The sequence below is a fragment of the Maylandia zebra genome, linkage group LG7 (genome assembly GCF_041146795.1).
Source record: "Maylandia zebra isolate NMK-2024a linkage group LG7, Mzebra_GT3a, whole genome shotgun sequence".
In the NCBI taxonomy this organism is placed as follows: Eukaryota; Metazoa; Chordata; class Actinopteri; order Cichliformes; family Cichlidae; genus Maylandia; species Maylandia zebra.
The window spans coordinates 14,370,591-14,392,335 of record NC_135173.1 but is presented as its reverse complement, the minus strand read 5'-3'; the positions used below and the strand labels follow the sequence as shown (position 1 = coordinate 14,392,335).

At 38.5% G+C, this 21,745-nt stretch overlaps 1 protein-coding gene across 2 annotated transcripts in view; it reads left to right on the top strand.

The window, feature by feature from the left end:
• The window catches only part of stra6 (signaling receptor and transporter of retinol STRA6), a 67,096-nt gene that overhangs the window by 31,797 nt on the left and 13,554 nt on the right, over positions 1-21,745 (top strand). Inside the window, exon 1 of one of the 2 annotated variants that reach the window (XM_004553103.4) lies at positions 20,145-20,249. The exons of the other annotated variant lie outside the window; for it this stretch is intronic. The gene's annotated coding sequence lies outside the window, so the exon portion shown is untranslated. Of the gene's footprint in view, positions 1-20,144; positions 20,250-21,745 lie in introns of those variants that run through there. 2 annotated transcript variants of the gene reach the window in all.

The window sequence follows — 21,745 nt, the reverse complement described above, 5'->3', positions numbered from 1 at the left end:
AATTTAAACACCTTAGATCTCTGTTTTTCAATGAGAGTCCGTGTTTGTGGGTAAAAGTGAAAAATAGCTCTACGCAACACATCATATATAAATACCTGAGCATGAAGTAGTATGGGCATTAGCTGGCCAGTGCTCTGCAAACAGGTGGGAGCTTTAGCACCTGTACATTTGCTATAATCTCAGTAAACCACTCAGTTAAAGATTGTGTCCATCACGATGTATCAGTCCTGTACCTACCGCATTTTTCGGACTTTAAGGCACACTTCAAATCCTTTAATTTTCTCAAAAATCAACAGTGCGCCTTATGTATTGATTCTGGTTGTGCTTACTGACCTTGAACCGATTTTATGTGGTACACGGCGCTCAACAATCTGTCAAAATGTGTTAGTATGACTTTGGTAAGCTACGGAGCCGCACCACTTGATGGATTGTCGGAGCATTACGGTTACCGTAGTCACGAGCCTTGCGGAGTGATATGTACTGTGCTTCAACATAACATTATTCTGTGTGTATAAGGGCCCCAAAATGGCACCTGTTAAGAGACATGCTTACGAAGTGGATTTCAAACTCAAAGCTATCAGTCAGGTTTTGTTTCACTTAATCTCGCCTTGTAATGCGGTGTGCCTTATAGTCCAAGACTATGTACTTTGCAACAGGTAGGTTTCCCAAAATTGCAACACACAGCATTTACAGCCACCAGATAAATGTTTAATTGGTCACTAATCCAAATATGAATTCAGCCAGTCACATGGCAGCAATTACACACAGTTAGGAATGTAGACATGGTCAAGACGACACATCAGAATGGGAAAGAAATGGGATTTAAGTGACTTTGAGCATGGAATGGTCTGAATATCTCAGAAACTGCTGATCTGCTGGAGTTTTTCTACACAACCATCTTCAGAGTTTAAAGAGAATAGGCCAAAAAAAGAAAAATATCCAGTTAGAAGCAGTTCTATGGGGCACAATACCTTGCTGATGTCAGACATCAAAGGGGAATGGCCAGAAGGCTTCGAGCTGATAGGAAGGTAACAGTTACTCAAATAATAAGTATGTACCGGTTGCCACTCCTTTTAGCTAAGAACAGGACACAGTTCACACAGACTCACTAAAGTTGAGCAGAAGATGATGTCTGGTCTGTTGAGTCTTGGTTTCTTGTGTAACACACAAAATTTGGTGTAAACGATATAAAAGCACTAAACCATTCTGCCGGGTATCAAGGTGGTGTTGTATGGTGTAACTGTTTCTTGCCACACTTTGGGTTTCTTAGTACTAACTATGATCTTAAATGCCACAGCCTACCTGAGTAAGAATGCCAGAGAATGTATAAATGCCACACATTTAAATTTAAATGGTGTTTACTAACAAGTCAGTTTAGTCTGACCCAGACAGATTGCAATCTGTGTTCTTAGCTCTTTGTACTCTAGTGTACAATCTAAAGCCAAGCCCACACGACATTACCCAATAGCTTTATCCCATTTGGTGGAGTTGTGCTCTTTGGCTTCTCATGCTCCCTGTAGGCCTGCAGCTCCATAGTGGGCCTCTCTCAGGATGGTGTGTGGGATGGGAGGGTGGAACAGGTCACATCCTGAGTCCTCCACCTACAGGATTCATTCACTTCACTTTTTCCATAAATGAACAGAAGCTAACATATTCCGTATGCTAAGGAGACAAAATTTACTGCCACTGTTCTGTTATACATTTTTTTAAAGAAGTGATTTTTTCCCCCCAGACAGAAAATTATGCAACTGACCTTTGTGACCTTGAAATGACCCTGTTATCTTTCATAAGACGTTGTTAAACACATCCACAGAAACTAGAAATGCAGCTCAAAATGCCTTGCTAATTGCACAAACAGCTCTCCATTCTCACAAACAGGCTTGCTCCTTCTCTCTTCAGAGGCCTAATCCCTCTTAGCACGGATATAAGAAACGTGCCACCTGCCTCCAGTCATACCAGCTCGTGGCCTGACTGCCCTTGTGACACCACGCTGGCCATAATCTCATGAACAAATGCATAGCCTAGGATGCCACTGCTGGATCTAGACTTGGTGCTGCATACATATTTCCGTCCTCCCTTAGCAAATTCAAGCCTTTCATTGTCTACAGAAAAAATGGTCACCTAAGTGTTTGTTTAACTGTCATAGCTAGTATTAAACCTTTTCCTCAAATAATTTATTTCCAGCACAAGTGCCAATCAAGAAGAGGTTACTGCATATGATTTGGCCTTTGCCTGTGATTTAGAGGTGATATAACATTACCAGTTTGAAGTCATACATCTAAACCTTTAAGCAGAATATATGTAAATGCATCTACCGCCTTGGCTCTCAACTGTGAGAATAATATACTGCTATACTGTATATGTAGCACGTAGCCTAAGGAGCTTCAAACTGGGCTAAACTGTCTCGGCAGTCCAAAAGATGTATACTCTGAATGTAGAGCTGGGCGATATGAGATTTTTTCATATCACGATATGTTTTTTTCATTTCAGGCGATAACGATATCTATCACGATATAAGCCAAATAACTATATTTGTAAGATTTAAATGTGCCGTTGCTCACAAGTAAAATGTGAAATAATCAGCAGCTTGTTTTTAAATATTTATTTCCCATAATAAGTTCAACAGGGTAGATGTACTTAAGGAACATGAGACTTTTTCAGATAAATAAAGGCAAATATTGCAAACTACACAAAAGGCAGCCGCTAAAGCGTTTAAGTTTCAAAATAGAACAAATGAAACAGACTAAATTGTCAATTCCACTTAGAAACAAAATATTAATTCTAAAAATAAATCTTAGTTTGTTTTACAGAAGAACAGACAAAACTGACTAACTTTTGTCAATATCAAATAAACTGAGAACTAAAAGGAAATTCTCAATCTCTCCTTGTTGTATAGCTTAGCTTTTCAAACAGTTTTAACAGTTACTTTAGTCTGACAAAAGCCGAATGACGAATTAGCGCTTCCAGTCAGAGACTGAGGCTACGTCCACACGTACACGGGTATTTTTGAAAACGGAGATTTTCCGTTTTCGTTTTAAAAAATAATCCCGTTCACACGTAAAGGCAGAAATGAAGGAAAACGCTGCTATGAACATGCCAAAGCAGCATGTGGCGCTAGATTCCTAACCGTGCAGAAATGTTGGCCAATCAGAAGTCTAGAAGCCTCGGTGGGAAAAAGTAAACAAAGCTGCGGCATAGAAGCAGAACCGAGTCGTATGTGTGGACGGACAGTAACTGTGTGTATATGTAAGCATTTAAACACTGCAGAGAGTAGAATTAACAGTAACAGTATTGTAGAAATTCATTTCACCGAAACAATAACGTGGCGCACAGTGTGACGCATGCACCAGTTTATTGTATTTCCAGACTTGCTTTCGGCACAATTTACAGTGCACGCTACTCTGTTTTTTGTCAGACTTGAAATAGCCGAAATACCTTCACACTACGGAACTTCTATGGCTCTTCCGTTCGACAATCTCTCCGGCATTGGAACCATCATCGGTTTTCTCTTCGGTCACGCTCGGTTGATTTTTCTAGTCGGCACACTCATTTCCTCCATTATGCGCTGGCTCCATTACCCGCTGCGCTACTGAATTTGGATCGGCTGACCTTTTTTTTTTTTTTTTTTTTTTTTAAGAGGACAAGAGCGGCGAGGTCTATCGCGATAGCTTAATTTCTCTATCGAGTAAAAGTTATATCGCGATACATATCGTTATCGTTCTATCGCCCAGCTCTATCTGAATGCTATTCAAAAGTGAAAGAGTTAAAATGAGCTTTGTGTTGTGCTTAAAAGAGCACAGTGAAGTCGTCGTCTGCAAACTGCTTATATAATATTTTCAGGATCAAATCAGACCAGATCGGGACTGAAGTATACTGAAAGAGCCGTGTAGTATAATGTCTAGATGATTTTTCGCATTAAAGTTGACTTTAATCTGTTGTTTTAGTATCCCATTCAGTATACGATGGTCTGTTTAAACAAGGATGGAGATGTCAGGCTGCATTAGCATCCAGACAGCCGCTGCACCCAGAGGACTCTGCAGTGCTGAGAAACTCAGTCATTAAATTTGCAGTCGTTCTGCAGAGCTTCACTGTCTGCTTATTAGATGGGGGGCGGTCATGGATGATCCACCTCGCAGATAAAAACTAGACTTTCTTTTTTTAAATTTCTGAATTAAAAACAGAACTTGCCACATTTTAACTACAACATGTTGTAATTGAGATTCATTATTTACAATTTTAACTAAAAACAACTGTGCTAAAAATAGATAAGTGGCTTTAGTCCCTGTGCATTTATTTTTGCCATGCCTGAGATAAAGTATGACATAATATTGATGCGTTCAACATTTAAAAACAGGTTTCAAAGACAATTACTCTAAGAGTATAAAACAAACTATGTTCTGCTCCTCCATTTGTTATACAAAAGCATATAACGGCTAATGTACTGTAGGTACTGAAGGTTTTATGGATTCGTTTGCACTGTAAGGCACAAAATGATGAACACATGAAGGAAGTAAAGCAATAAATCATAAGATAAATAAATGAATGATGAAACGAATGAAAAATAAATTGCACTTTAGTAACCCCTTCAAGTTCGCCGCTGTGCCAGCCATAATTGTGACTAACAGTTATCACAAATGCAGCTCTGCCTTCATCTGTTTGATTGCTGTCGTGATTTCTGCCACGCTTGCTTGGCAGATTTTCTCGGTTATGGCAGCTAAACATTGACTTTTATTATTTACCGCTCTTTGTTCATCTGTTGTAAACAAAGGATTGTTGTTGTTTCTCATTTCAAGTGCCCTTCCCCCAGCTACCTTTTGTTTCTGAAAGCCTTGGTTTGTTGTTAGAAGCCTTGAATTGGAGCCTGCCAGGCCTGCCCCCTCTCCTGCCTCAAAGCTGGTTGTAGATGAAAAATTTATGACTGCTATGCCTATTTCATTTGAAGTGCTGCTGCTGTTCTTCTGATGCTGCCCCCACTGATGGTGACTGCATCTGCAGTTTTCATTCGACCGTTCCCCCTCACAGTGGGAGTGCAAATCAGGGAGAGAGGCTGGGACGGTGTCCATGGCTTTACTTCACTGGTATTCACTAATCAAGGATTTTTTTTTCTCCTTGCTGCTTGCGAGTAATTACAGGACATTGATTAGCTGCTTTTAGAAGCCACCCACACAACTCTCTTAGAACTATATCTGCATTATATTGTAGCTCTTACATTAAAATGTTTCACTCTTTCTATTGTTAATCTCAAGAAACACCTGTATAATTGCATCTGATATGGACACTGTGGGACTGCAAAGTAAACTATTTTTGACTGGCTACCCTTTTATGAAACACGCTCAGCTGATAAGTGCATTGAATGTACTTCAATTTTAACCTTAAATTCTTTGAAAAGTCAGAAAAATATGATGTTTATTTGCAATAATGTAATAGCAATATACATAATATGTAATAGCAGAAATTTATTACTGTAAATAATAACATTTTAAATGAAGCTCTTTTGTATCAATTTGTTTCCCCTGGATATTAATAATATTATTATTACTACTATTACTAAAATGATAATAATGATGTTCATGATCTGCTTCAGTGCCTTTAACTAAAGAAATTAAACAAATAAAAAAAAAACTGGAATATTCATAAAATTTAAAAAAAAAAATCATTATTCACTCCCAGATGTTGCACACGCTGTTCAAATATGTTTATCATGTAAGGTTTCAGATGTGACGCTCACACCATTTGAAATAGCCGGGATGCAAATGATTAGCGTGGGAAGATTTAATCACTATGCATTGTGTTAATGACAACCTCTATGCCCGGGATGAACACGTGGGCGTCTTTTACCAAAACCTCTGCATCCAAAAAAATATGTTTTTACACATCCCTTTGAACCGTCGAAATGTAAATGTAAAACAGTATGCTAAGGAGTGAATGAGTAACACCTAGAACACTGAATAGGAAATTATCTTTCACAATTCTGTTCATGTTAGTAAAACAACACATATAATGTGTTAGAGGCAGTTAGGAAAGGGTATGTCCTCAGTAGGATGAGAAGATAGTTTGTTTTTAAAGTTGAACAGAAAATTCTGCAGAAAAATTCTGTCGTTCAGAGACCTTGGTAAAGTCTTGATCATGCATGAAGTCACACTGGTTCCTAAGCAACAGGTAATTTCACAACACACGTGCAGCAGCAGCTTTTCATAGCAGGGCTTCGAGCCCATTTAAAGTCACATCAGATGGTAACCTTGAGCCGAACAATACTGCTCAAAGCTGTGGTCAAAGCTTGGGGGGAAATGTCACACTTGTTATGGGAATAATTACTCCAGCACAATGAAGCAGCATTCATCTTCAGCAGCAATGTCTTCTTCATTGCCATATGAATCAACATTCCCCTGCATAACCTGTGGTTTCCAGGCACAGTCTCAGGTTACTGAGTTTAAACAGATAAGACGAAAACCAACCCGTCACAAAAGCTCCTTCCGAGAAGACCCCATTAGCTTTTAGAGTTAAGAGAATATCAGCCAAAACAGCAGATCAGATCAGAATTCAGAAAGACGATGTCATCATATGTAAAGCTTATTCTGCTTGTCTAGTCAGAGTTTCCCAAATACATACAGAAGGGTGTGGCTCTCATACATGCATTTATATTTTTTGTCCCATCCAATGTGTCCTACACTGTTCTAATGTTATACAGACTACTGCATGAAATCCACACGTGTCCTCTTGTTTGAACATGTGCTAAAAACTGCAGTACCGACATGCATAAATAAGTGAACACACACACCAACACAATTCTCAGTATTGATTCTCTACAGCTGTAATCCAGTAGTCTCAGGCTTGATAATACCTGCTATAAAAGAAGTAATGATGACTCAGATCATTCTTTTAAATTTCATTCATGCTGCAAGAAAGTAAAAGAATTATTTGATGCTAGGGAGACATCTCACTTTTATTTTGTTGGTCGACTCAGAAATACATTAAATACCGCAAATTAGAAGAATTCAGCTAGATCAAATGTTTCTGGAAAAAGGCTGGATAGTTCCTATTTCCATTTGCACTTATCTCAGAGACAAGCCAACAGCCTATTTTATGCGCTAGAAATTTTAACAATAAATCAAAATAGAGTATACGTCTGTAAACTGAAACACCACACACACACTCGTTTTCATATCTTAGTGAGGACTTCTAATTGACATAATGCTTTGCCTAGCCGCTTACCCTAACTATCGAAAAAGAATGACTAATTCTAACCATGACCGAACTGTAACCCTGATACTAAAACTGCATTTTGAGCCTCAAAAATGCCTTCAAACTCATGGGGGTGGGCATTTTGTCCCCATAAGTAACTATTGGTCCCCACAAGTATGGTGACATGCCAATTTTCTGTCCTCACAAAGAGGTCTAAACATGTACGCATACACACTTTCTAGAAATGTGTCACAACAAGGACAAATACTCTGGTTTTGGCTTTTGTGCATTTCTCAGGTTTTAGGTGTCCTCCAAGGTAGCATGACTATCTCAGCTGTTTACCTAACTGCACATATGCAAGAAATATTTCACAACACTTTATCTGAACTGATAATTGTAAAAATCTGCAATCCATGCAAAAGTAGACTTTTTAAAACACAAACAAGCCAATCGATCAGGTACCAAGGATCAGAACAGAAAAAACCTCATTCAGACTTTGCTCCCAAGAAACACCTGATATCTCATAGTTACAAAAAGTAAAAAGGTGAGGTTACGTAAGACTGAAGGTATCTTTATGGTAATATCTGTTAAATGACTGCATGAAAATGCTGCATGCATTGTGCATGAACTGTAGCCTTACCATCTCCTCGGATTTACTTTTTTGAGCTTTAACAGAAATAAAGGCTCTCCTGCTGTCAGACAACAACACACCACCAGCTTAGTCTCACAGGACTGGAGACAAGTCAATAATTCAGCACAGGGACTAAAATTTTATAAGGAGGCAGAAAGATAGTGGACTGAAATAAGGGCGGAAAGGCAGAAAAGAGTAGATACAGGGGAATCTGGGGGCTAAATCCTGTTTGCTTGCTCCTGACCCAGAGCAATAACATGTCAGAAGAAGCTTTCAGGGATTCTACCTGTCAATCAACGTGGCCCCTCAGTGCAGGCGAACGGTCATTACGGAGAACTGGAACGGAGCTATTTTCCTTTTATTTTCCATGGCTAGGGTTTCACCAGAGAAATCTGTCTAATGTGAGATAAGGCATCTGATTGCTACAGCTACACCCAGCCAACACTTGTGTGAACAATAGAGCCATGGTGCATTGATCAGTGTCTGGAGCCCAGATGCAAATCACTGCGGAGAATATTTGAATGGGCGTAGTTAGCAGCCACTGACAGCATGAGCAATGATGTGTGATATTAAACTGGCCAGTAGCGTGTGTATAAATGACAACCACCATAACAAATTATAAAAGAGAATTTTGAATGTTTTTGCCACATCTAAAGGAGATTGGAACAAGATAAAGCATCATTCTCACAAAAAGAGGACATAATCTGATGAATTAAAGACACTAATGGTAAATGGTAAATGGCCTGCATTTGTATAGCGCTTTTCTAGTCCTTAAGGACCCCAAAGCGCTTCACACTACATTCAGTCATTCACCCATTCACACACACATTCACACACTGGCGATGGCAAGCTACTATAATACTATAAGATGCTTACTTAAAAACACGAGTAAAGGCAAAGCTATAAAGTATGACTTGTCTTACATTTTATGAGTCACTCCCAGAATTAAAAAAAAAAAAAAATTACAACCTAGGACCACTGAATTGCTGTTGTATCAAAGTAAGAACAAAGCTGTGTCTCTGCAGCACATGAGGCACTTTTACATTAAAGCAAACAGCCAAAGGCATACAATGTATAAATCCTGCTGCCTGCTAAATGAAAGGAGTCTTGCAGCGCTGTGCAGCTCTGTTCTCCAGAGTCGGAAATTCCCAGCAGGTTTGAAGTACATCTTTTGTCAGGAGTACAGGGCCCAGTTTGAAAAATAATGACGCTTTGTGGCGTTCCCTTTCCTGTTGTTCATGTGAAACGCGGCTAAATGGCAAAGTAAATGTTAATGGAGTGAAAAGAAAACCTCTCGAATTCTAAAATATAAATAACAGTACTTTAATTGCACCTAACTACACAAAAATGCTCCAGTCTTTCAGGATAATTTCATGTAGTGTTATAAGTTACAAAAACAAATTGAGAAATGAGTGTACCTTCAGGGTCTGTTAAGCAAACTGGCCCTGAAGTGCCGCTATCCTTCCCCCACATGTACCTCGCCTCCCATCTACTCACCGGGGCACGTACATGCAAATGACAATCTGTTGCCATGCTAATTAAGGTCTAGGTCACGTGAAAGAGAGCTGCGTGACTCCGCGAGCTCAAGAAGGGGTCTTACTATCGTCCAATCACACTTCAAGCATCCCACTGAGGAAGGTAAGGACTGTGATGTTATTAAAAGTGGTTTATAAAACCTGTTCGAAGAGGGATTTTAGAAGCTAGTATTGAAAATGGTGACAAACCAGAAGAGGTGTGATGTATTCTACCCTGCTCGTATGGGACCCACTGGGGTTTCCTTAATGGCCTATAGCCAAAACTCTCCGGGAAACATGATTCAGTTCCCCGTGACAGTCATGCAGGGAATCAATACCATGATGTCACCATGAGAGGAGGTGAATAGCAAAACCAATGGTGATAATACATCAGGGAAATCAGAATCACAAATGGAGTAACATAATACCACAACCCCACCAAGAACAAAAACCCCACCCCACACACTGCTGAAAAAAGATGGCAGAATTCTTCTTTCTTCAAATATAGCAAATACTGAACAGCACATTTAGCATACGAACACTGTAGCAGAATGTTGCAAAACTGCTGCTTTAACAATAAACTGTCTTTAAGAAGCGCCACCTTTTCCCGCCTCATCCATTTAGTCACAGATGGTTTTCAGATCTCAAAGAACTGCAGCAGTGCTCAAGCATTCACATCAAACAGCATTGTGAATAATGAATTACACAAGCTCTTTTCTTGTGTCAGACTGTGTTTACCAAACCCTTATTTATGAATGTTAGGATTCCTCCTTCTGTGACATGTGGAGAGGAATCTTTCTCAAAAGGAGTCCGGCCTGTCTGATCTTTGCAGGGGACACATGCTGTGTGATGGCGCTGCAGTCTGAAGTGGATTTACCGGCAGCTTCTGACAACAGCCAGATTCTCGGTCGTCTAACCATTTGTTCTAAAGTAACATTAACAAATCATCACCCTGACCTCTCCTAAGCCTTGAAAAACAACCACAGCTGCCAGCTGACAGCACAGAGGTCACAATTGTACTGTTTGAAATATTATCTGCTATTAAATCAAACTGCAGTGCAGCGATTTAAGTGCAGCATCCTGCTTTTCTCTTTTTGACCTTTATATATTTTTCCTCAAATAACAATCACTCCACATCAGAATCTTTCCACTGACAGAAGGCTGGATGGAAATCAAAACTGATAAGAACTAACTTACATCAGTGAAAGGAAACTAGACATTATTACTTTTATAACCCAGTGAAAGCAACGTGATCCTCAGTATTGATTCTCTGAAGCTGTAATCCAGTAGTCTCAGGCTCAATAATAATTGCTATTGAAGGAATGATGATGACTCCCTGATTAAATTTCATTCATGCTGCAAGAAAAAAATAAATAAATCATATGATGCTGCGGAGATAAGATATTAACATCTCACAATTATTTTGCTGCTTGACTTGACAGTTGTATCCACGTTTTTTTTTAAATTAGAATGTATCTCCTGTATAATATCAGTGAATTAACAAATAAAGGAATCATATACAAAAAGGCAAAATATGTCCTAAAAATTGTTATAGCATTTCTGTGACCCAGTAAAACTCATGAAACTAAAACGTATTCCATTATGCTATTTTGTTGCATCATACTTTGCATGTTTTAGTAATCCCGTGCATCCTTTATAATTTCAGTATACTGGTCCCATTAATGCAAATTCATAAAATCCATTCTCAGGATGGTTTTTGTGATGGAAACGAGCAGCACGTTAACCTGTGTGGCCAAAATGGATCGGTGTTCATGCAGTCACCTTCTAAAGCGCAAAAGCCAATATATGACCTGAGAAATACCCAAACATTGCATCAAATTCTTTGTCCTCTTTGTGCATGGGAGGATATTCCCCACATCTGCCGATAGCCGAGACAAGCTCTGGATTCAGCCTCATTCCAGCAGAGACATGTGAAAGTCAAGCCTCTCTGAACACACCGAGATGCGTCTGCAGACTATGAATACATTATTCATCAGAAAAATCTAACGCTTTTCAGGCCAGGAGGCTTCCTCTCTTATGAAAAGTGGTCAGAGGCAGTCCCTGTGGGACAAATGATGTTGTGCTGAAAGGCATTGCAACACATCCAGACATTAGATCCACAAGCTCAATTTTAGTTGTGAAAACACATGAAATACTGTGAATTAAAAAATCCAGCTGGTTCAAATGTTTCTAAAAGAAACGAAAAAGGCCAGATGGTTCCCATTTCCATTTGTATTTAAGTCAGAGGCAAGCCAACAGCCCAGTTTATGCGCTACAAAATTCATCTAAACAACAAATCAAAACAGAGTATACATCTGTAAACTGAAACACGCACACACTCACCCACACTGTGTGTGGAGAGACTCGATCCTTCTCTGCCTCGATTAATTCTTTTGGGTGAATTTGGCAAACGTCTCATTTTGATAGCAATTATGCTGGACAGGCTGGGGTGATTTTTCTATTTTTCATTTCACTAACAAACCGCTGAGATGTGAGAAATGCAAATACTCTATCAGCTCGAGACTGTGCTGCCTTTGTAGATAATCCATATTTGTTGTATGTCTCCTGTAGCTAAAAATTGTGACACGGTCGCCAGTTTTGTTTTTGTTGTATGGGACATTCTGTTTTCTCAAGAAAGCTTGATTGACCTTTCGCCGAAATAAAATGAAAATTTAAAAAAAGAGCGTCTGATTCCAGGAAAAAAGGTTATGAAAATATGATAAGACTGAACTCTTCCACCCAGCAGTTTTAATGGTCATAAGTTAAGATTGCAACATCTGAAATACAATAAGACGCCAATAATCCACTGCTCACAGGACCCACAGAAGCACATCAGCAAAGCCTGTAAATTAATGCTTACAGAGACCACCCAACAACAACCCACACACACACACAGAATGACAAAACAGAGGCCAGGGCAAGGACATCATCTATCACACTGACATGCATAACACCCCAACTAAAACAGACATCAACCCCCACCCCCCCCCCCCTCCCACCCCCCCCCCCCCCTCTCTCTCTCTCACTCACACACACACCCACACACACACACACACAATCCCAGCCATACAGTACATACACACATAGTAATGGTGTACTTAATATACTGGTAAGTCAATTTAAGTGGATACATGCACAACTGTGATCTCATAATGGTATTTAAACATCTACTGTAAGCTGTCATTTAAGATAAACAGATTGTAAAACTGAAATCAAATTCTTGAGCGTTTGCCAAGGTGTTCTCCAAATGGTTATATAAAGAAGATTATTACGCGGTCGCTCAGACACGACCCTGCGTCCCTCCCATAAATTCACGGTGCTTGTCAGGCAATCGCAGCAGGAGCGTGACAGACCGAGCGCTGCAAACCGGCATCTGTGGCAAAGTGATCATGACCACTTTAATAACAATCAAGAAGATTTGTACTTGTCACGGGCTGCTTAGCTAAAGCGTCACATTCGCAGCGCTCATAAAAGTGGAAATAAATCTTTCACCTTCCAGACTACCATAATCTTTTTTTTTTTTTCTTCTTTTTTTTTTTTTTTCTTCTCTTTTTTTTTCTTTTCTTTTTTCAGACTTACTGTACATACTACATGCAGTTAGGAACAGTGACTGCTCTTCTCTGATCTCCTCTCCCTATAAATTAAAATTCACCTCTCACATTATTCTGCTACACCCTCTTCAGCTTGTCTGAAAAAGCAGGTCCTTGAGTGTAGATTCTCAGGGACTTTTTAAGTGCACGCATGTGCTGCGTGACCCAAATATATTTTTTAGTTATTTATAATTCATGGACTCCTCTTGCAAACCGCAGTGAGGACTTGGGAAAACAGTTTATACTGAAATCCCTCATTAAAAAACTACCATAATCACAGCGATATATCATAACAGAAAAAAACCTCTATGATTAAAGTTGCCTTTTTTTTTCTTTCCTAATGATGGTTGAAGGTACATTACCTGGCAATAAGCTCATCTACAGTAAAACGGGACTATTAAAATCTATTACGTGGCTAAAAAGTGTTGTGGATCTTTTTCGAAAAACTAAAAAAGAAAACCGAATCTCACTGATCGCCACTGTCAAAGCTTAACTCAAAGTACAACTATATTTTATTAAATTATTAATGCAACATGGATATTCTTGATTGTTGTTTTGCTTTGTTTGGTCATAATTATAGCATTATCAAAGCAGAATTTTCTGACAATGTGACAATTTGTTTTCTTTGTTTCAGCCTTTTTTAACCACCAATGCTCACCTCAATTGCTCTTAGTCCCCGAGTCTCTTTAGCTCATAATAATAAAATAACTGTGGGCTAAGGCTCGGCTTCTACCCGGGCCTGGCTGCAGGGTATGAGCTCAGTAACCAAGGAAGGGTGCACTGGATCCTTAATTTATTATTCTGCATAGGGGTATCTGAATCGCTATACGTCTGACCCCTCACACAGGAACCAATTTTCCATTATAGCAGGGGCGGCTCTACTGTGGTGGCATGGGGTGGGATGTGCCACCCTAAAATAATCTCTTGCCATCCTGTAGTGCCACCCTAGTTTTGCATATGAAAATGTTCTTTATTAAAGTAAGTTAGCATTAACCCTTTAAAACCGGTCAGATCGAGCACGCTCCATTTTGCGTAACTATTTTTAAATCCTGGTAGCACTGCAACCACGTGAGCTAGCGCAATAATTTTTTTTGCATATGAAACCGGAGGAGTTGTACTTACATCTTATGCCATCAGCTTGTCCTAGGTCACAGTTTCCTTCCACATATAGTTTTGCAAAAACTGCATAAAAAGCACTTGCAGCAACAAAAACATAATATTCCAGAAACACGCTTTGCCGATCCGATCAGCTGTTCATAACACTTCCTACGTTGAAATAGACGTCAGTGCGAACTACGCCTGTCCACCATCACCTGGCCGAAACCGAAAGTGACATCATTTTCACAGAAAATGTAGTTTTTTTTAACCTTAGGGGGCCTTATAAGCCTGTACTGGTGTTTTTAAAAGTCATGTTTGACTTGATGCTTGTCTGAATAGTTTCTGGGATGCTTAGAACTCAAATTGCACTGCTGAAAATAGTTTATTTTGATGCACATGCTGTTTTTTTTGCAAATTTGCATTATAATATTTATTTTTGTTTTTCCACCAGTAGATAAAAATTGGTGTATCTCAAAAATAAAACTATGAAGGCACTCAAAATTAATTTCCTGTTGTTAGAAACTATTTTATGCAACTTTTTTGTATTTACAGTTTTGAGGGACAAACCTCTTAAATTTCTCTAACTAGAAATATATGTAAAAAATCAAAAACAATTTTAAATTTTTTGTAGTTTATTGCTCTTTTTTGCAATTTATGTAGTTATTATAGACTTAATGCATACATATTATCAAAATTTGGGCTATAATGGTTATACTGATGTATAGCAACTTGAAATGCTCCAAAAATGGCACTACAGCATGTAAAAATATAAAGATAACTCTGGCGGACTTGGTTCAATGGTACACAGCAAATCCAGCATGTCCAAATTAACACTGTCGGATTTGATTTCAACACTATTAAAGTGTCTATATGGGTCCACACCAGAGAGTGTTAATTTAACTCTTTTTGGAGAGTTGGTACGTTAACTCTGATTTAGTGTTAAACACCAAATCTGTCTGGAGTTGATAATTTAACACTTGGTGTTAAGAGTTTATATATTAACTCTCAAAGAGTATTTTAGTTTAACTACGTAAGAGTTATCTTCTAATTCATTCTAAAAAGTGGGAATTTTACTGTTCTGAACTTCTAGAAATTTCTTTTGGAAATAAACATTTACTAAAAAGATGCAATGGTTTTTGAAAAACATTTATTCTGACTTGTGCACCACAATTTCAAAACATTTTCTGAAAGATGTAACAGTATACATGTTCTCACTTTCATTAGAATTTTGTTTATCAAAAGGTCTGACATAAATAACAGCATTCTCAACACTTATTTCTTCAATACAATATGCATGTCCTTCATTCATCCCTTTATGGAACTTCAACGCACTTCTGCTCTCCCCCATATTCCATCTTCACAAGCATATCCTGTGCAGAGATTGAATAAAAATTAGTTGACACTAATTAATGGCACAAATAATCCAGTAAACAATTGCAGCACAGTAAAAAAAAAAAAAAAAGGAATCCTCTTTGAGCCATTACTTGTGTAAAGTATTTTCCCAAAAGACAAAGACACAGGCAACAGGTAATACTGAACTAAATGTAAAACCTCAACCTTTTTCATTTTTACCTAAACCGTGTGCACAAAACTCTGGAGGGATCTATGCTAACGTAGAACCCAGTCAGGACGTCTGCTACTGCTGTTTGCTCGCTTTTTTTTTTTTATGGGCGATCGTTTTCAGGCTTCAAGTAGCACCATTATACCAACATTTCACATTCTAGACATTGTTTTAGGTGTATTTGACCAAAAGTTTGACTGAAAATTCACATGCAAGCTTTTTTCAAGGCTGTGGTACAATACCTTTCAGCTAGCTAAAACAGAATATTATGCTATCACCGAGCAACATGGCTAATGCCTTTCACACAGCTTTGTCTCAACTCCAAAGAGCCACAGAAGTAAAAGCTCATAATAATAATTGAAACAATCTTTGAAAAAATGACTTACCAAGCATGGCAAACAACTCAAATATGTAGAGCAAAATGTTCTGAAACGGCTTCACTTCAGCTTCGATTGGAGCCGTGCTGGGGGCGGAGTCTGTGAATTTACTCTATTGGTGTCATAGCCCCTCTAGGAGTTCAGAGTTAAGAGGTCAAGAGTTAATGTTTCCATTGTAACACCTCCAGATATGACAGAGAAACACTCATTTTTAACACTCGATTTTAACTACTATCATTTTACACCTCAGAGTTACATTAAAAGAATGTGACTCTGCTTAGAGTAAAATTAACTCTACTTTTGCAAGAAGACTATTAACACCAAAACATTTAACACTTTTGAATTTGCTGTGTAGGCCTTAAAGGGTTAATAATCCAGATTTCCATGCTACCCTAAGAAAATTTCTCTAGATCCACCCCTGCATGAGAGACCCTACCAAGGACAAGTTGCCACCAACAACATAGCTCTTGGGAATGCACAAACCCCTCCACCATAAGAAGGTGGCAATTTGAGAAATGGGAAATATTCCCTGTTTAACCAAAGGCCAAGTCTTCAGGTGATGACCAGTGGGTTTCCAGATTACTCCCAGATTAATAAGGACTTTCTATTATATTATTATATAATATTATATAATATGCTGTATTATCATTATAGCAGAATCCTCAAAAAAATTACCATTGGGGTTTATAATTAAAATTCTTATCCTAAAAAGAAGGTGAAGTTGGTATGGCAACATACATGCGTGGCTATGTACATTAGGTGAATGGGTGATGCTTTGAAGTCCAGTTGTTAGTATAATACATCCTAGGAATTATTCTAAAGTTAGCAAGCTAGGCTAACTATTGTCCAATGCCATACAAAAGCTAGGCAGCCTAGCTTAACAGCTTGAGGAGTGGAATATGAATTTCACAATGACTCCTCCAAACTATAAATCCTCTCAAACATTAAATATACAATATTTGAGGAATTACTTAAGATAAAAAGACGTGTCTCTTCATTTGTATGCATCGGTGAAAACAGATGTGAGAAGAATTCAAAAATCAGAGTCACCCTAAATAATGCATTTTACTAATTCTAAACTGAGTAAATGACTTCAGTCTTTTGATCATCATATTAAACTTCATTGTGTATACATCAGTGTGAACATGAGTCTGACTAACTGAATCTGTATGTAGCCTATGTGGCTAAATTCAAGTATTTTGATGTAAATCCAAGTTGTTTGAACCAAGCCAAATAAAAGGGATGTGAGGACAGAGTGGGAGGGGACGTGTTGAAATATGCTTACGCCGACTTAATTTTTCAGAAATTTACAATTGGCCAACCCAATTCAGCTACATTGCAGCTGTCAACAGAGATAAGCAGTTCTTTCATGTCTCCTCAAATGTACATTTCTTTTCCCGCCTTGAACATGCACAAATCCAATTATGTCCTAATTGACTGTTACAAGGCTCATTGATTATGACAGAGGCAGTGAGGCAGACTGAGCGGAAGAAAAATATCCCCAGTAATTAGCCTCATGTACCCGCGAGGTTTCACTAGCCATGATTTAACACAGAGGCAATATTACTCAGTTTACTCAATATGAATTGATTTTGCCAACAATAACATTTTCATATTTATGGCACACATACAGTATTGCGGAGTAACCCTGAGCCAACATGTATTTTTTCATATGTTGCTAGGACAACAGGAAGTAGGTGCAGTGATTTGGTGAAACTGATTTTGTACAATTCTAACAAGCGTCCATATTTGTTATGACCACCTTTATTTTTCAACACAGCCTGAACTCTCGGCAAGGCAAGCTTTCTTGCCATTTCTTTGAGTAGTCTTTAGGAATAGTCTGATGGTACTTTTTCTGCATCTGTAATTCCAAGTTTGACAAGATCTCAACACAACTGACTGAAATGTGGCCCCAAATCTTGACAAAGCCTCCACCATGTTTTACAGATGGCTGTTGACACTCATTGTTGTCTCTCCTGACATCCTCTGTACATACTGACAATGAAATGAACAGAAAATTTCAAATGTGGATTTTTTTTCATGCAGTAAGATTTTCAGTCCAGTTCTTGTGTAGTTTGGCATACTGGCTCCTTGGCAGCTATCTTTCAGGGACTAGTACATGGATCAACTGAAGGGCTCAGGTCTTTGCTGGTTTTTTTTTTTAACCTTTTTTTTTTTTTTTTTAAACACAACTTTTATATCATATTTATTTGCTCTAGATAGTTTTTTAGGCTTGCCTCTTCACCAGTTGTCCTCCACTTGTCCAGTTTCCTCAAATGTTTTAAGAATACACTGGATAGCATGCTGAGATACGCCAACTAATAGCTATCTGGGAGGTCACATTGTTGGTGCAAAAATCATATTTTATGCCTGTCAAACTGTGTTTTTAATTTATTTACTGCATTTTTCATAGATTAGATTAACTAAAGAAATTAGAACATTGTGTTCTTGTGACATGCTGCAAGTAACAAAGTGGCCAAATGTTTATTATGTATAGACACAATACCAGTTCATCCCTTGAACCAATATGCCGTTTTATACTTGAACAGTCAGTGTTAAGTGTCTTAACAAACAAAGAAAAACAAATTACTCTGAAAATGATCAGGTACAAATACTGGACTAAAAATGAGTGAAAAAGCTGTTGATGTACAAAGAAAAGAGGCCTTAGAAAGCCTGGACAACTTTTACTTTGAAACTTAAATTGTGAAAAACTCCAGCTCCTTGGAAGCAAAATATGAAGAAATGTAGGGTGGCTCAAGACTTTTGCACATCACTGTAATAAAGAAGAGAAAACCCCCCCAGATATTTTTAAGGAAGATTAAGTTGTATTGAGTTACTTTCAACTGAGCTATTTCAAATTGAAACTAAACTGTTTTGGAAGGCCTCAAACAACCTCCAGCGCACAGCACTTACTTCAATGGAGTAAAACATACCAGCCGAATTCAGATTGACTTCTTATTATTTACTGTTTTTGAATGAGAACAGGATGACTGCTTACTCATTACTTCAGCTACAGGTTTTTTTCAGAAGAAACCTGAAGTCAGCAAGTTAATAATTATGATACCAAGCTCATCCTCATGATGTGATTACTGTGCTTCCTCAAGAGCTTGCTCAACAGTATTAGGAGGATGTATTCACTTGTATGGAAAGGCCAGAGGAAGGTCATCTGTGACGTGTATGTAGAAGAGCAACTCTGGGCTCTAAAAGTTGCACTTGAGATTTCTACTCCAGTATCACAAAACTAGACAAGGGAAGAATAGCATTTGTTTTACCCTAAGAGACTGCAGACATGAATTTTACTGCTCCCTGGTGTGAAAAAATAGCAAGTGAGGTATGTTGTGAGTGTTATCAAAATCCCGAGGTTAGTGTAGGCATAACTCCTCTTCTCCAGGAATAACAATGAACTCTCCTCCATGAAAAGGAGTTAATAATGACCTTCACAAAGCACCTAACTTAATAAACTCACTATACACCAGCTGCTCTTAGTAGATCACTCTGTCTCCAGGGAAAGAACTAAGTTGATAATTTTGCCCAGGAGTTCATCCCCATCTATGATGCTTTTACCTGGGTGAAAAACAAACAGAGCCTTAATTAGTAGAGAAAAAACATCAATTAAAAAAAATTGAATCGTACACTGTCGGCTGACTCGTCTTGAATCTGAAGGACGTCTCTTCCCAGGTTGCACAGCTTGGGCAAAAACTAAATAAATCAGGTGAAATTCACAGTCATGGGATGACACAGTGGATGGGAATGGACCTCCCGTGCATTGTGACAGATGTTTCCCCAGTCTGACACATCTATGACAGGAACAATTCCCTCTTTGACCTGATATGTCAACAGTGCAAAAATCCCCAGCAGGATGTCAACAAAGGTCAGTAAGTAGGCTAAAAGCACCAATAAGGCTAAATAATGGCAGTTAACTAATAATGTATCACTTTAAATATTGATTCCAATCTATAGGCACGCCCATGTGACAAACGTTTTAGCACCAATTGCCTGTAACTGTAGTAATGGAAATATGCATCTATACCTACACACTAAAACTTGAACTTGGCCACATTAATCATTTCTTTATATTTCACAACAGTTTTTTTCTCTCTTTGCATGGAGCAGCACTTTTATGATGCTTTCATCACAACAAGATAGAGAGTACAAAGTCCCCACTTTACACTGCAAGAGCTGTTCAGAAAAAAACTAGTTGCACTTGAGAGTTATGTTTCTGTAATTAGTGAACTTCTCCAAGGGGTGTATGAAGCCTCAGTCCCTTCTCTAAAGACAGCACCAGGTCAGCAAAAGGTAAGGTACTAATTACAGGCTCCATAGTTTCGGTGAACTTTGTGAGCTAGTCCAGAGTGGTGTTTTACTGAAGCTGCCTATAGGTCAAGGTGATGCACAAAACCAACCTTGTTTAAATGTGCCTGATTTCGTGCTCTTGGCAATATTGGAAATGGGTAGATTTTAAGCAATTGATGATTTTCCATGCTTATCTGGTGCTGCAGCACACCCACATGTGGTTCTTTAAGTAGCTAGCTATTTAAAGATAATGAAATTAAGTTGCCACTGCAGATGGTGTGAAATACACTCACGTTATTGCTCTTCTAATCACCCTAGAAGGTGCAGGTTTAACTGCACAAAACACAAGCAAGGTTAGATTAGTCCATTGCACATGCGGGACAGTGGCACAGGTGGTTGAGTTACCTGCTGTCGCTCTCAAGCTGAAAGTGCCTTTGTTTGCAAGATCAAACTCCACTTCAAAGGCATGAAATTTCTCAGTGATGTTTGCAGGAAACCGAATCTAACCCGATCCCTGCAGCTGTCTTTCACATAAAACACGACAGTCATGTTCATCTGTGGGGATCTGATTTGCAACTACATTTTGGTTTGAACTGCGAAAAATGAAAAACATAAAAGGTGTGTGGAGTGTTTGATTATAAAGAGTTATGAAAATCACCTTCTCCACATGTAGCAGGTAATTTAAGATGCAATAAAGGTGGCGTCACCACAAAAATATATATGTATATAAAATTTTGGTGCAGTGAGTGATTGTGCTAACATCTTTTCAATGTCTGCTTTCCCAGATCTAACTAGTTTGTGAATGCCTGCCTTGTCTGTCTTTATGATGTCGGTGTTTACATTGTTAAGAAGGGATTAGTTAATCAGTATTTCAATTGTGTTTATTTTAAACACTCATGCTTAACATAGTTTCTTCCAAAAGGCTTTAGAGCTGACTTCCTAAACCTGATACAAGTGAACTGTCTGCCTCAATCAAACTGCCTCTCTGTGATGTAACTGTTCAAAGCATTCTTTGTTCACTGACCCCTTTATTTGTCGGGCTAGTTTTTCTTTGGGAGCACATTTGATTTGGTGGCTTACTAAGCTTGAGAAACCATGTTTTCTTAAGGGTGTTAGGGGGGAAAATTTTGTTGAGTTTTAAGGTTGTGTGCCTTTAATCTTGGAATAATGAGACATGGAAGCAATGTTGCAGAACTGACTTAGTCTCAGCCAGCTGCAGCTGAATGCTGGAAGAGATTTCTGCAGACATGCTGCACAGAATACATACAGTAGGATCTTTTGTGTATGTGGGGCAACATAGATATACAATTTCAAGTGTTTCTGTTTTTTTGTTTTTTTTTTATTCAACTTGTTGCACAAAAGGAAATTAACAGGAGTTATAACGCTGACCTCTGACCTCTGTCACACATTCCTATGCTTTTGTCATACTTAAGGTAGCCATGTAGCCAACATCTAGTTAATAAGGTTAATTAGATGGGAGCAAGGATGAGCCTAACTTC